The sequence below is a fragment of the Lolium rigidum genome, chromosome 3 (assembly GCF_022539505.1).
Source record: "Lolium rigidum isolate FL_2022 chromosome 3, APGP_CSIRO_Lrig_0.1, whole genome shotgun sequence".
Classification (NCBI taxonomy): Eukaryota; Viridiplantae; Streptophyta; class Magnoliopsida; order Poales; family Poaceae; genus Lolium; species Lolium rigidum.
In genome coordinates this window covers 126,841,609-126,858,966 of record NC_061510.1, presented here as the reverse complement: position 1 = coordinate 126,858,966, position 17,358 = coordinate 126,841,609, and positions in this window count along the sequence as shown.

Sequence of the window (17,358 nt, the reverse complement as noted above, 5' to 3'; positions counted from 1 at the left end):
TTTACATTACGCACAGTACTTAATGCAATTGTGCTGTTGTTTGCAACTTAATGCTGGAAGGGGTGCGGATGCTAACCCGAAGGTGGACTTTTTAGGCATAGATGCATGCTGGATGGCGGTCTATGTTCTTTGTCGTAATGCCCTAAGTAAATCTCATAGTAGTCATCATGATATGTATGTGCATTGTTATGTCCTCTCTATTTGTTAATTGCCCAACTGTAATTTGTTCACCCAACATGCTATTTATCTTATTGTAGAGACACCACTAGTGAACTGTGGACCCCGGTCCATTCTTTTACATCTGAAATACAATCTACTGCAATCATTGTTCTCTTTTGTTTTACGCAAGCAAACATCATTCTCCACACCATACGTTTAATCCTTTGTTTTCAGCAAGCCGGTGAGATTGACAACCTCACTTCGTTAAGTTGGGGCAAAGTACTTTGATTGTGTTGTGCGGGTTCCACGTTGGCGCCGGAATCCCTGGTGTTGCGCCGCACTACACTCCTTCACCAACAACCTTCACGTGGCCTTCATCTCCTACTGGTTCGATAACCTTGGTTTCTTGCGAGGAAAACTTGTCTGTTGTGCGCATCATACCTTCCTCTTGGGGTTCCCAACGGACGTGTGCTTTACCGTCACAAGGAGCTACCTTTCTGGCGCTGTTGACGGGGACTTGAAGAGAAGTTACACCCCAGAGATCTCTAACTCCACGTCAACTACACGCCAGCAGGCACCGAGTGGGGCTGGAAGGTTTTTAATGAGGCGGGCTCGCGGTGCTGCAATATAGTAAAGATATTGGTGATATACATCTTTTTTCTTTGATATGCTCGGGGGCTTGTTACCCGATAAAGTTCAACAAATATAGAAATTCTTATAATATACAAACTCAACGAGTTGTTGCCTTGGTTTAAAACACCTCGCAACAACAGTGAAAATAAAGACACTAGCCACCGAGATACTCGGGGGCTAAGGAAAAAAGAACATATAGTTGTTTTACAATATACATAGCACTTGAATTTTACAGGTTTCTCTCCATCAAGATAAGTATCTATCGAAGAAACAGATTCAGTCGCGACCTAAAAGGTCATCTATATTTACTCTGTCTTCTTCGGCAGATGCACCCATGAAATCGGCATAACGGCCGTCCACAAAGAAGTCAGCATCCATCCGAAGGAGGTCATCGATCATTTCCTTGGCTACTGGTGTAACTATTTCATCAATTTTGTCGACGCCCCTCCGTCGACGCTTCAATTTAGTGTGGACAGTTTCAACCACCTTGGTCATTTCCAGTTTTGAGTGACAGATCTGCAGCATAATCAGGGCAAATCTGGCGCCAGCTATCAATTGAGCCTTCACAAAGTCGTGGATTTGCCGAGAGTTCTTGAACTTATTCATCAGCTCAGGAAGTGATTTAGGCTGAACGTTTCGAGGGAACATAGCATTGTAAACCATGGCTAGCGTCTCGGTACAAAAATCAAGATATTGGCGCACCTGGCCTGCGCGATCCTGGAATCTGGCAATTCGTCGAGTTCGATCTGGGTTTGACCAAAAACTGGAATTGTTTTCCAGTGCAAGTTTCACAAGAAGATTTGACCTTATCTCAACTCGTGGATCTTCAGCAGCAGCATCCAGAAAGGAACCTGTCGAGGGAAAAGAAAAAATGAAGATCAGAAGTCGATGAAAAACTTGCACGCCAGGACTAAAGTTCGAGAGGCACACCTGTCATGTCCAAGCTCGCGTCAGTTAGCAAGTCCAGCATATATTCTTCACGAGATACATCCTGAGCAGCTTCAGCAATAGCAGTATCTCTTAACGCTAAAGCTTCTTTGGCCTCCTGAAGAGCTGCCTTTTCTCGTTCCGACGATTTGCGAAATCGGTCCATGATCATAATAGACTATTTCTTTATCGACTGAAGCTGCTGCCGAAGATCACTTAGTTCTAGCGACAGGTTTGCATTTGAGGAATCCTCCATAAAATCGTCAACCGACGCTTTCTTCGAGTAAGAGGACGCAGGTAAAGCATCGGAAGGGCGAGGAGTTGCAGTATAGTTGTCAAATACCAACTGGAAAGAAAATCTCGACATCAATCATCAAGCAAAATGGACTTCCATTGACTTTCAAGATATTTACACAGTCATTACAAAAGATTGGATCCTAATGAACCAATGATACGCTGTCGCAAGCTACAACTACGGCGACAGTGTAGAAAGAAAGAAAAGAAAAAGATAAGCAGGATGATCTACTTGACCTCCGTTTTGGCAGAACTGGAGGAGGGTGCTGGCTTGTACCCGAGGAAGGTGAGGATCTTCTTCGAGTGAGGTTTAGCAGCCCTGATCAGGGCATGCCACTTCTCAGTCTTCAGCTTCATGGCTGCACCAACCTTTGCCTAGTCGACGCTTTGTTGGCTTTCGTCAACCAAAGCTATGGTGCCCTCCACGCCTATCTTCAAGTTTTCTTGACGAAGAGCAAGCCCAAGATCTTCTTTGGGAACGAAGCTTTTGGCAAGGGTAGTGAAGGTGCCGGGCTGTTCTGTCTTCGGGAAGAAATAGGGGAATAAGTGCGAAAATGCAGCCTGAGCATCAAAGATACTGCGGCGCACTTCATCCCCATGAATTTCGAGAAGAGAAACAGCGTCAAGGAGACGGTCATCTTAAGGCTTTGCAGCTTGAAGTCTTGACTCATCTTCCCTGTCGTAACGAATTTCGAGTTTTCAGCAAGAGGAAGGAGAGGAAAAGCTGGTGTCGAGAGATAATAAAGAGTGACCGGTGAACTTACTAACAAAACGCCGACTCGTGACTCCAGGCGGGCGGTAACATTTTCTTCGCGAGCAATCTGCTGAGTGATCTTGTCACTCAAAGCAGTTTCCGCCTCGTGGAGCCTCTTTTGAAGATCTTCAATGGAGGTGGCATCCTTCTCGGCTTTCTTGCGGGCTTCCTCACTTTTCTCGAGCTTAACGGCGAGGTCATCGGCTCGTTTGTTAGCCACGACAAGATCCTCTGTCGAAAAGACACACGGGAGTTAAAATAACGTGAGGCCAATACAAGTTTGCGACACGACAGACAATATAGTTCATATGTAGGCGTACCTCTCAATCTATTAATAGTGTCGCGATACCCAATAAATTGAGTACCGAGATTGATGAAATGTTTCATCAGAGCCTCTGGATAAAGAAAAAAGGAGGAAAAAGTTCAGAGCAGTGAAAAACTCGACAGATAGAAACGAAAAAAGTAGTAGACTTACATCGTCCAAGGGAGGAGTCGTTGAACTCCCGGTTATGTTGAATTCTCCGCCTAGTTCAATCCTCGCCCTCTTTGGCGAAGAAGCTCGGGGGCTGGTGGCAGGAGTTGACCTCTGAAGATCCTGATGAGGAGTCGAGGTTTCCTCCGCCGTGCGGTGTGTTTCCGATAAAGCCAAAGTATGTGACATACTCATAGGAGCAGACACATTGGCGGCGGGTTCTTCTTCTTCGTCGCCACTGCGCAAAAAATAGAGTGAGATTGTTCGAAACACAATGATTAAGGAGAAAAAGGCGATAAGGCGACTTACGAGCTGACAAGGGCAGCGTCATAAGCGTTGAAGGGCACCTCCTGTTCGGGAGCAGTTTCTTCGGGAGCAGTTTCCTCGACAGGAGAACTGCTCAGTTTGGAGGTGTCGGAGCCTTCCGCATCACCCCTTTTCCGTTTGTTCCTTGGAGAAACGGCGAAAGGGGTGGAATGGGTTGACTCCGAAGCCTCGGATTGAACCTCTCTTTCAGAGGAAGCCGCGGATTTGCGAGATACCGCGACTTCGCTCTCCGGACGAGAGGGGACCTGGGCGTCGTCAGTAACGACTGTCCTGTGGGGCCCCGGACTAGTTGTCTGAAACACCCGTTATGCATACACATTCACGATCCCATGATCAGTGTGTCGTGAAAGCATAACCGAACTGGTATCAAATACATCATCCATTACAGTACCGAATAAAAAGATTACAGCAGGTCACATGACCAATATTTACATAAGAGCCGCAATGGCAGGAGATCAACAATCACACCGCGGAAATACTTCAGACGAAAGCGTTCGCATGGTCCAAGTCATGCCATAACCCTACATGCAACTGACTAGGAGAACGTTCCTAGCTCGCATAGACGTCGTCGACTCCTTCTTCATCTGTCGTATTCCACCAAGTCTGTCCAAGTAACTAGCCAGGGACAAAGCCATGAGTACTTTATGAATTGTACTCGCAAACCATCTTAGAGAGAAGTAAAGGATATGCAATTTGGCGGTAGCAAGGAACATGCACTAAACTAGGGCGACAAGGAGCGAGAGGTGGTTCCTCTCGGGAGTATGACATCTCAATATCTTTGTTTAAAACCTTTTTGAAAACAAATTTTTATTTTGAAGACTAATAGGTAAGGGTGACCCATTTTTCTTTCCGGCCATCTCAGTATGACCAAAACAACTTTTCCAACTTTCCACCGTACCTCCTAGGTACATTTTTCCACCGGTCCCACTGGCATCCTTTTCCCGAAACATTTTTGAGAACACACTTTATAAACCAAAACTTTCCTCTAATGCCACGTACCGTCATTCCCATGTCCATAACCGCGGACATGGCTATTCAAATAGATTTACACTCTGCAGAGGTTGTACACTTTCCCCACAAGATCCGAATACTCATCGTGTGGGCATCATCCCTGCATAATAACATATGCCACGACAAGTACCCGATCGTAGTTTTTCGCCTGCTCGCCTTAGCCTAAGACATGCCGCCCGCAGTTGTACCTCCCAACACCAGAGTCCGAGGGGTCGTTTACCTGGGAGTAGCAAATTCCCCGACCAGCTCGATCCTCCGGAATGCCGCGACCAACTGCGGGGCATTATTCAATGGGAGCTCATAGGTTGTACCCCTGCCATCGGTACGCAATGGAAAGGCGTTCCCAGTTTGTCGGGAAGGCCACGATCGATAGGTGTCCATGATCGGACTACCCCTTACATTTGCAGGACCCAAACTAAGGCGAGACAAACTACTACGCTACGCCCCGTCCCACTAAAGGGTAATGTGGTTGTACTGGCTAGGTCCGGTTTCGTACTATGGTCACCAAGGTTTTTCGAAAACAAATTTTCATCTCCATTTGCCTCCAGCAATATCTTTCATAAACCTCTTTGTCTTTCATAAAACCACACTTGGGCAGGGCTATCCCATTCCAAGGTTTTTGAAACACTTCTTTCGTGAAAACATTTTCCCAAACCTTTTTAAAGAGGGCTCCCGACTTATAGTCCGACTTTTCTTTGAAAAGCGGCGACAAGGATGATAAGGTGCTAAGCACCACATCACTAGTAAGTGTGTGATCGGTAGGTAACACAAGGGCTGCACCCGTAAGGGTGGAATAATAAAACTTCGAGTGGCGGAACCACTCACATAAATAAATAAAAATCATGCAATTTATACAAACTTGTAATAATGCAGGAGCAAGATATTTAGGACAAGGTATGCATCAAGAGGTGGCTTGCCTTGGTTGGCTATTTGTCCCTGGACTTCTTCACGAACCATCTGCTCTTCTTTCCTGTTCGACATCCTCACCAAGATCCTCTCCTTTTCCGGTAGCGTTTGCATTCTAACGTCGCAAAATAAAAGCAAACAATCAACACATAGCCATAGCATCAAACCACACAACAACACACCATAGCCAACCACTAAATCAGAGACACCAAACACATCAAATAATAGCACCTAGGCAACATGGTCATCTTACTTATAAAGAAGCTGATTTTACCGCTACTCGAAAAGACCCTAACATAACAACTATTTATCTAAGATATAATGCGCATACGTACTGGTAGGCAATGAATCTTGGAAACCACCAGAAAGGTTCTGGTGCCAAAGTACATTACAAAACATTTTTAAACAAAGACAACCCAATTTTCCTATGGGTAAAATAAGCACTAGCATCAAATTAACAAGCTACTCAAGAAAAATGCACACAAAAATTTGGTAAAATCACAGAGAGTAAAGCTTAACTTTATAAAGCTACAAAAATTGGATTCACTCAATTTGAGTTTTTAAAACAAGTAGTTAAGATTTTTATAAAAACATAAATGACTTAGGAACTAAATAAATGACCTAAATCTTTTTGTTGCTGAAAAAATACATGCAACATATCTACTCGGAAGCTATTAACAGGTGGAACTCACATGCACTCGGAAGTTTTCAAAAATAAGCTTTTAAATATTTTTAAACATTTTGACAAGGCAGAAACTAGAGCCAACTATATTCAAGGCAAACGGTCATAAGAGCACATACAACCAGTAACAAACATACCAACAGACAGCTACTGAAAAATGTGATCCATCAAATTTGGTTTGGCATTTTTCTGAGGTACAAAATAATTTTCACAATTTTTATACTAAAAAGGTACCCTGTTTAGGTTATAAACTTCCTAGAAATTAAATAAAGCTCACAAAAATATTTCCTTTGGCACCATAGTAGCCTAAGGTGATACCTAGCACTGGGATTTGGGTTTGTTTCAAAAACAATTTTATTTTTCAAAATACAAATCACACACGAACCTACTGCCAGATATAAATCTATTAACCATGCTAAATCCAGAAAGCTCTCGCTAGGGTAACCTATACCAAAACAAAGCTACAAAGATCTACTTTCCAACAAAATTGGTCTCACTCGCAAGAAGGCTTACGTAACTCTCACAATAAATTAAATACTACAAATGACATATTTCACCCAATTAAATACCGAGTAAATAACTATAGCATAAAATCACATGCATGCAGTTGGAGGTGATTAATAATTTGTTTACAAGCATTAACATATTTTAATCATCAATTTTGGGGGTGTGAGGAATTTTTAGGGATTTAAAACCTAAGACAGATCTCACAGGGTAATATATGCAGTAGGAAAAGATAAAGATAATCGGGCCGAAACCCTGGCTCGGGCCAGATCCGGCCCAGATTAACTCAACGGCCTAAGGAGCAAAATGGCCCAGGCGGGGGTCGGCTGGCCAGCAGCCATGCACGCGGGGCCGAGCTGCATGCAGCCGTGGATCATAGATCCAACGGCGGTTGTCACTCGCGCCGGTGACGACGACGAAACAGCGGCGCCGCTGCGACGCAGGGAACGGAGGGAGGTGTGGAGGCTCACCGAGGGGGCTCTGGGTGCCGGAGGCGTGACGTGGACGTGGATGGGGACTGCGGCGACCCGGCTTGGGCGGCTCGGCGCGCGGCGAAACGTCGAACGAAGATGCGGATGCCGACATGGTCCGCCGGTGCTGCGGGCAAACGTGACGACGACGACGGGACCTCCTGCTGTTCGCGTTACCGGCGTTGCCAGGCCAACCTAGGGGTTGATCGGGGCCGGTCTGGAGTGTCGAGGCGGACGCGGTGGGTCGGGGCAGTGCCGTCGTAGACCCAGACCGTGCATGCAGAGACGGTGCCGCGTACGGAGAGTCGCACGTCGACCCACCGTGGGTTCCTGGTGGCGGTGTTCAACGTCGGCTGTACGGGTCACTCGGGGACGGCGCAGCTGACGTAGGGACGAGGAGGCGCGGCACGTCCAGGCCGTCTCGGACACGCGGGCTAGTGGCCGTTGGCGCGGCCGTGGTTGTCGATGACGACGGCCGGCATGCGGTGGACGGAGATGATGGCGACGACCTCGGGGGCTCCTACGTCCGGATAAGAAGCGAGTGAGAAGGAGCACCAGCGAGGGAGTTCAACGCGACAGAGAGGGAGGGGAAAGATGGCGCGTGCGCGACGACGCCTTTCTCCGACCGGTGGCGGTGCCGAGCAAGGGCTCGAGCGACAGGAGGGAAACGACTCTTCTCTGCTCGGGCGTGATTAGAAGGGATGGAGTGGGGCATTTGGGGCGAAGTAGGGAGAGGGGAGTGGTGGCCTGCCCCTTTAAAGGAAGGGGGCCGTGCTAGATAAGGAGGCCGGGGCGTGTCCACGGTGACCAGCTGCACGCACGGACAAGGGCGCGACGGCTCGCGACTGGTCGGGCTGGGCGGTGCTGCAGCGCGTGCTGGCCTTCCTGAAGGGTCTTGGACGGACGCAGGCGTCGGGGGCGCGAGGGAAGCGCCAAGCTCGGTCGGGTCAAGTCGATCCGCCAGCTGTTCGACGAAACGACGATCACGGGAGGTGGATGATAGCGTCCAGGACAGGTCGAGGGAGCTCATCTCCATTCGTGTGAGCGTGCGTGGTGCACGTCTGCACCATCTTTCAGGGTCCAGGGGGACGGAAAAAGGCTTGTGGTGACGCGGGCGTGTTCGTGTCTGTGGGCGGTGTGCGTGGTCACCACCAGGGTGCTGGGGTTCATGGGTGCGTTCGGCTATCAGGGCTCGAGTTGGGGAGGTGTCAAGGAGGGAGAGGGGACTGGAGAGAGGTGTCAAGGGCCACCGGCATGGTGTGCATGATCTGCAGACGAGAGAGAGATGTGGCCTTCACGGGTTGCCAAGAGCATGGGGACAAGAGAGAGAGAGAGGTCTATGATCAGTATTGTGTAGAGGAGATGGTAGGGGATGGCAGAAGAGGGCACCCGTGAGAGAGAGGGTGGCAGGGTGCTGCCAAGCCTTGGCTCGACGTGGTTGGAAACATGCCCATGAGTGGCATGCACTCAACCAAGCCCCGACCACTCTCTCTTCTCCCAAACCTCCCTCACTCAACTTTGTGGAAAGAAGGAACATGCAAGCTCATGTGTACAGGGGTGAGAAGAGTGTGGAAGAAAAAGAAATGAAGTTTGGAAGGGAGAGTAAGAGGGAGAAGGAAAAAATATTGGTCAGGGCATGGTCTAAGTGACCATTTCTTGCTCAATGTCAAATTTCTGATTTTTGGGATGACCAACCTCAAGTGGTATAGGTCAAAACAAGGGTACATATGGATAGGGGTTATTAGCACCAAGCTAGGGAATTTTTCGGAAAAGAATTTGGAGAAGGAATGAAGCAGATATGGTGGAGGGAAATGGAGAAGTGACATATCTAGGAAGATCATGATCACATACATGGGATCAATATGATCTAGGATTTTTGCAAGGTTGGCTTCAAGGGAAATTAGAATTAATAAGAGGGGTCTAGGGTAATTAGGGTTTTAGATGTATTGGATGGAAACTCAAATTGTGAAGATTGGGAGCGTTACCATAGGGGAATAATACTGATTTTCATAGACGATGTTTTGTTTGAGTTTCTTGAGGATAAGGTTCTAAGAGTAGGATATAGACAAGATTACTTAGAGAAGGTGATCAAGACATAAGATGGTTAGGCCAAGAACAATTCTTGAGAAGAGTTGGATGATCTTGGAGAGATAAAGGTGCAAATGGAGATTAATCATTTGTTGGCCGAATGATCATCTACCAAGATCATGACTTGATGAAGTGGGAATGTTAAATGATAGATCAATGAGAGATATTAGTGGCAAGAAAAATGCCAAGGATATTTGACCACCGATCAAATAGTCCTCTAATTATTTTTGGTGTCTATGGCCCTTATTTAATTTAAAATAGGTAAAAAAAATAATTGAAACCTTTGAGATGAGAGAGGGTTTTTTAAAAGAGTAGGATGATCCATAGTAGAATTAGAATAAAATATGGATCACTCTATTTTACTTTTAGAAATCAAAACTGCATATAAAAGCTTTTATAAAGTTTTAAAGTCACACAAAGTAGGGGTATGCCATTTGGCAAATAATTTGTGTCAACAACAATTTTAGAAACCCCTATTATGATACTATGATCTAAGTGACCATAGCCCATTTAAATAAAATATTTTTGTCAAGACCTTTTGAATTACTAGGCCGATTCAGCGATGACTAGGCCGATTAATCTCTACTAGGGGCCTGACCGTGTCGATTACCATTAATCTCTTGTGTTAATCCTTTAGCCCGATTAATCGTACCGAAAGTCCGATTACTAGGTATGTTCCCGATTAACTACTGCACTTGGTCAAAAAAGGTTATAAACTTTTCAATGCATATAGCTAGTACAGATGCTACCCCTCCCCAATAAAGTATGTTTTGCAAAGCCCCCACTTGATTACAGCCTCCAACAACTCGAATTTCGATGTCGCCAACTAGTTCCTTGCCCTCCCAGACCAGTTACTCTCAGTTGCCTAGATACAGAAGCTCGACCACCTTGAGTAGCTCGTGCAGGAGCTCAAGGGCGCCTTCGATAGGTTAGGTGGTTGAGGTGTAAGAAGGGTCGTACCCTAGCTAGGTAGGTGGTGGGAGAAGATAAACTTCAGAGGTTAGAGGATAGGAAGTGGAAGGAAGAAATGCGGTTCGACTAGTGAATCCTTATTCGCTCGTGACCTTGAAGATTAGGTCACAGAGGAGAAGCATACATATTTTTCTGGGATTTTAGGCTCTAGAGAATTAGGGCCAGACATATAGAGGCTCATATACTATTATTTTTCTTACATAAACTATTTTTTACATGCTAATTTGTGTATGTTACACCGATTAATAGCTGACCGGTTAATCGTCCGAATTCCGATTAATCGCTACTCCCAAGCCGACCGAGCAGTTAACGATTACCGATTTCCTTACCATTGGACGTTACTATGGCGAAAAATTGTGACTGAAATATTTGAAGATTGTCGACAGAGGATTATCAACGATAATTTCGAGAGCCTTTGAACAAATACAAAGTTTTTGTTCAAATGCTCGGGGGCTACTATATAGAGAAATTTAAGGAAGTTTGATGGAGCTGCTTCAGAAGAGGATATTTCAAATATTGCGACAGACACAAAGTGGAGCCTATAGCCAAGTATAAATACTCGACTATAGCCTCGGGGGCTACTCCCATCGGGAGCGCTGGTCGCGCACCCGATAAAGATGGAAGAACTCGCAATATAGCGACAAACATGTTAAAATGGTGAGCCTACAACCAAGTACAAGCACTTGGCTGTAGCCTCGGGGCTACTCCCATCGGGAACGCTGTTCGCGTGCCCGATGAAATTATAAATGCATGGAGAGCATATTTCGAGTTATACAAATAACTCTTCATGTACTCCCATCGGGAGGACAAGATAAAAATATATATAAGTCATCCAGTGACTCGAATAAATGTGCTATTCCAGCAGCCGAAAAAGGCATTCAACAATATATTCTCAGAGCGCCTCAGTCGCGAATTAATCTCTGAATACCGCAAAACTCTGCGAAGGTAAGTCCCCAGGATCCGTCCTGTGCGGCGTGGCACCGCCTCTGACGGTGCTTTGCTACTTTTTCCGTATCAACAGATACGAAGAAAACTCCTAACGGACGCGTTAGGTACCCGATAAAACATGACTGGAATTCGGCATCTGGTAAGACCTTAATCGGCACATGTCGAATTACGCCAGTATCCCGAGATCATGTCCAGGGACGTGATCTTGAAGTAGGTTTTTGCGGATTGCCACAAGAGCAGTTAACTGGTACCTGATCCGTCAGATGAACCAGCCCCAATTACCCTTATCTCTGTACAACTGATGTCTACGTGTGCTTCTATTCTTGTAGACAGTGTTGGGTCTCCAAGAGCAGAGGTTTGTAGAACAGCAGCAAGTTTCCCTTAAGTGAATCACCCAAGGTTTATCGAACTCAGGGAGGTAGAGGTCAAAGATATTCAGCAACCCTGCAATTAAGATACAAGAAGTCTCTTGTGTCTCAGATGTATTAGGTGTGTTGGGGACACAAGAGACTTCTTGTATCTTAATTGCAGGGTTGCTTGAGAGGAATATCTTTGACCTCTACCTCCCTGATACGTCTCCGACGTATCGATAATTTCTTATGTTCCATGCCACATTATTGATGATATCTACATGTTTTATGCATACTTTATGTCATTATTATGCGTTTTCCGGAACTAACCTATTGACGAGATGCCGAAGTGCCGATTCGTTGTTTTCGCTATTTTTGGTTTCGAAATCCTAGTAAGGAAATATTCTCGGAATTGGACGAAATCAACGCCCGGGGTCCTACTTTTCCACGAAGCTTCCGGAAGTCCGAAGGGGAAACGAAGTGGGGCCACGAGGTGGGGACACGGTAGGGCGGCGCGGCCCAAGCCCTGGCCGCGCCGGCCTAGTGTGTGGCCCCACCGAGGACTCCACCGACCTTGCCCTTCCGCCTACTTAAAGTCACCGTTGCGAAAACCCTACCACGTTCGACGAAACCGGAGAAAACCTTCCGGAGCCGCCACCATCGTGAAGCCAAGATCCGGGGACAGGAGTCTCCGTTCCGGCACGCCGCCGGGACGGGGAAGTGCCCCGGAAGGCTTCTCCATCGACACCACCGCCATCTTCATCAACGCTGCTTGTCTCCCATGAGGAGGGAGTAGTTCTCCATCAAGGCTCGGGGCTGTACCGGTAGCTATGTGGTTCATCTCTCTCCTATGTACTTCAATACAATAATCTCATGAGCTGCCTTACATGATTGAGATTCATATGATGATGCTTGTAATCTAGATGTCATTATGCTAGTCAAGTGGGTTTTACTTATGTGATCTCCGGAGACTCCTTGTCCCACGTGTGTAAAGGTGACAAGTGTGTGCACCGTGTGGGTCTCTTAGGCTATATTTCACGTAATACTTATTCACCGTTATGAATGGCATAGTGAAGTGCTTATTTATATCTCTTTATGATTGCAATGTGTTTTGTATCACAATATATCCGTGTGCTACTCTAGTGATGTTATTAAAGTAGTTTATTCCTCCCGCACGGTGTAATGGTGACATTGTGTGCATCGTGTAGTACTTGGCGTAGGCTATGATTGTGATCTCTTGTAGATTATGAAGTTAACTATTGCTATGATAGTATTGATGTGATCTATTCCTCCTTTCGTAGTGTGAAGGTGACGAGTGTGCATGCTATGTTAGTACTTGGTTTGGTTATGTTGATCTCGTCATGCACTCTAAGGTTATTTAAATATGAACATCGAATATTGTGGAGCTTGTTAACTCCGGCATTGAGGGTTCGTGTAATCCTACACAGTTAGTGGTGTTCATCATCCAACAAGAGGGTGTGGAGTCTAGCATCTATCTATTTATTTTGTTATGTGATCAATGTTGAGAGTGTCCACTAGTGAAAGTATGATCCCTAGGCCTTGTTCCTAAATACTGCTATCGCTGCTTGTTTACTATTTTACTGCTTGTTTACTTCCTGCAATATTACTACCATCAACTGCACGCCAGCAAGCACTTTTTTGGCGCCGTTACTACTGCTCATATTCATTCATACCACTTGTATTTCACTATCTCTTCGCCGAACTAGTGCACCTATTAGGTGTGTTGGGGACACAAGAGACTTCTTGCTTTGTGGTTGCAGTGGTTGCATGAGAGGGATATCTTTGACCTCTTCCTCCCCGAGTTCGATAAACCTTGGGTGATCCACTTAAGGGAAACTTGCTCGCTGTTCTACAAACCTCTGCTCTTGGAGGCCCAACACTGTCTACAAGAATAGAAGCACCCGTAGACATCAAGCACTTTTCTCGGCGCCGTTGCCGGGAGGAAAGGTAAAAGGCTCTCTTACTCCGGTCCCAGGTAAAGTACTTTTCTGTTGCCGTTGTGTGAGTGCTCGAAGTTATTTCCTTTAGATCCTGCAATTGCATCTTTTTGTTTCTTGTTTACACTAGTTTGGCATAATGGACAACAATGAGCTTCTTATTCTATTTCCTGATTTAAGACATGGATGGTTTGATGCGAAAATTAAAAAACCAATGGAACATATTAGTATGAACGCTTTGAACACCATTGTTGCTAATGATATGGAAAATTTTAAGCTTGGGGAAGCTGGCTTTGATGAGCATGATATTTTTAGTCCCCCAAGCATTGAGGAGAAAATTTACTTTGATGATACTTTGCCTCCTATTTATGATGATTATAATGATAGTAGTCTTTTGGTGCCGCCTACTATGGAGGATAAAGTTTATTATGATGATACTATGCCTCCTACACTTGATGAGAATAATAATGATAGCTACTTTGTTGAAATTTGCTCCCACTACAACTAATAAAATTGATTATGCTTATGTGGAGAGTAATGATAGTTTTATGCATGTGAATAAGAATGCTTTATGTGATACTTATATTGTTGAGTTTGTTCATGATGCCTCTGAAAATTATTATGAGAGAGGAAAATATGGTTGTAGAAGTTTTCATGTTACTAAAACACCTCTCTATATGCTGAAATTTTTGAAGTTACTCTTGTTTTATCTTCCTATGCTTGTTACTTTGCTCTTCATGAACTTGTTTATTTACAAGATTCCTATGCATAGGAATCATGTTAGACTTAAATGTGTTTTGAATTTGCTTTTTGATGCTCTCTTTTACTTCAACTCTTATTTCTTGCGAGTGCATCATTAAAACTGCTGAGCCCATCTTAATGGCTATAAAGAAAGAACTTCTTGGGAGATAACCCATGTGTTTATTTTGCTACAGTAGCTTTGTTTTATATTTGAGTCTTGGAAGTTGTTACTACTGTAGCAACCTCTCCTTATCTTTATTTTATTGCATTATTGTGCCAAGTAAAGTCTTTGATAGCAAGGTTCATACTAGATTTGGATTACTGCGCAGAAACAGATTTATGTCTGTCACGAATCTGGGCATAATTCTCTGTAGGTAACTCAGAAAAATCTGCCAATTTACGTGAGTGATCCTCAGATATGTACGCAACTTTCATTCAATTTGAGAATTTTCATCTGACCAAGTCTGGTGCCATTTGAAAATTCGTCTTTACGGACTGTTCTGTTTTGACAGATTCTGCCTTTTATTTCGCATTGCCTCTTTTGCTGTGTTGGATGGATTTCTTTGTTCCATTAACTTCCAGTAGCTTTGGGAAATGTCCAGAAGTGTTAAGAATGATTGTGTCACCTCTGAACATGTGAATTTTTGATTGTGCACTAACCCTCTAATGAGTTTGCTTAAAGTTTGGTGTGGAGGAAGTTTTCAAGGGTCAAGAGAGGAGGATGATATACTATGATCAAGAAGAGTGAAAAGTCTAAGCTTGGGGATGCCCCGGTGGTTCATCCCTGCATATTTCAAGAAGACTCAAGCGTATAAGCTTGGGGATGCCCAAGGCATCCCCTTCTTCATCGACAACTTATCAGGTTTCTTCTCTTGAAACTATATTTTTATTCGGTCACATCTTATGTACTTTACTTGGAGCGTCCGTGTGCTTTTATTTTCGTTTTGTTATTTTCATTCTCTGAATAAATGCTTGTGTGGGAGAGAGACACGCTCCGCTGGTTCATATGAACACATGTGTTCTTAGCTTTTAATGTTCATGGCGAAGGTTGAAACTGCTTCGTTAATTGTTATATGGTTGGAAACAGAAAATGCTGCATGTGGTAATTGGTATAATGTCTTGAATAATTTGATACTTGGCAATTGTTGTGCTCATATAGATCATGTTTAAGCTCTTGCATCATGTACATTGCACATATTAATGAAGAACTACATAGAGCTTGTTAAAATTTGGTTTGCATGATTGTTCTCTCTAAGTCTAGATATTTTCTGGTTGAGGTGTTTGAACAACAAGGGAGACGATGTAAAGTCTTATAATGCTTACAATATGTTCATATGTGAGTCTTGCTGCACCGTTTTATACTTGAGTTTGCTTCAAACAACCTTGCTAGCCTAAACCTTGTATCGAGAGGGAATACTTCTCATGCATCCAAAATCCTTGAGCCAACCACTATGCCATTTGTGTCCACCATACCTACCTACTACATGGTATTTCTCCGCCATTCCAAAGTAAATTGCTTGAGTGCTACCTTTAAATTTCCATCATTCGCCTTTGCAATATATAGCTCATGGGACAAAATAGCCTTAAAAACTATTGTGGTATCGAATATGTACTTATGCACTTTATCTCTTATTAAGTTGCTTGTTGAGCGGTAACCATGTTTTCTGGGGACGCCATCAACTTTTTACCTTTGTTGAATATCATGTGAGTTGCTATGCATGTTCGTCTTGTCTGAAGTAAGGGCGGTTTTCATAATCAAATGGTTTGAGTATGCATACTCGTTAGAGAAGAACATTGGGCCGCTAACTAAAGCCATGAATCATGGTGGAAGTTTCGAGTTTGGACATAAAACCTCAATCTCTTATGAGAATATTATCTATTGTTGAATGCTTAAGCATTAAAAGAGGAGTCCATTATCTCGTTGTCTATGTTGTCCCGGTATGGGTGTCTAAGTTGAAGAATGATCAAAAGCGAGAAATCCAAATGCGAACTTTCTCCTTAGACCCTTGTACATGCGGCATAGAGGTACCCCTTTGTGACACTTGGTTGAAACATATGTTATGCAATGATAATCCGTGTTAACCCAAGCTAATTAGGACAAGGTGCGGGCACTACTAGTATACTATGCATGAGGCTTGCAACTTGTAAGATATAATTTACATGATACATATGCTTTATTACTAACGTTGACAAAATTGTTTCATGTTTTCAAAATAAAAGCTCTAGCACAAATATAGCAATCGATGCTTTCCTCTTTGAAGGACCTTTCTTTTACTTTTATGTTGAGTCAGCTTTACCTATTTCTCTCCACCTCAAGAAGCAAACACTTGTGTGGTGTGCATTGATTCCTACATACTTGCATATTGCACTTGTTATATTACTTTACATTGACACTATCCATGAGATATACATGTTATAAGTTGAAAGCAACCGCTGAAACTTAATCTTCCTTTGTGTTGCTTCAATACCTTTACTATGAATTTATTGCTTTATGAGTTAACTCTTATGCAAGACTTATTGATGCTTGTCTTGAAAGTACTATTCATGAAAAGTCTTTGCTTTATGATTCAGTTGTTTACTCATGTCATTACCATTGTTTTGATCGCTGCATTCATTACCTATGCTTACAATAGTATGATCAAGGTTATGATGGCATGTCACTCCAGAAATTATCTTTGTTATCGTTTACTGCTCGGGACGAGCGAGAACTAAGCTTGGGGATGCTGATACGTCTCCGACGTATCGATAATTTCTTATGTTCCATGCCACATTATTGATGATATCTACATGTTTTATGCATACTTTATGTCATTATTATGCGTTTTCCGGAACTAACCTATTGACGAGATGCCGAAGTGCCGCTTCGTTGTTTTCTGCTATTTTTGGTTTCGAAATCCTAGCAAGGAAATATTCTCGGAATTGGACGAAATCAACGCCCGGGGTCCTATTTTTCCACGAAGCTTCCGGAAGTCCGAAGGGGAAACGAAGTGGGGCCACGAGGTGGGGACACAGTAGGGCGGCGCGGCCCAAGCCCTGGCCGCGCCGACCTAGTGTGTGGCCCCACCAGGACTCCACCGACCTTGCCCTTCCGCCTACTTAAAGTCTCCGTTGCGAAAACCCTACCACGTTCGACGAAACCAGAGAAAACCTTCCGCGAGCCGC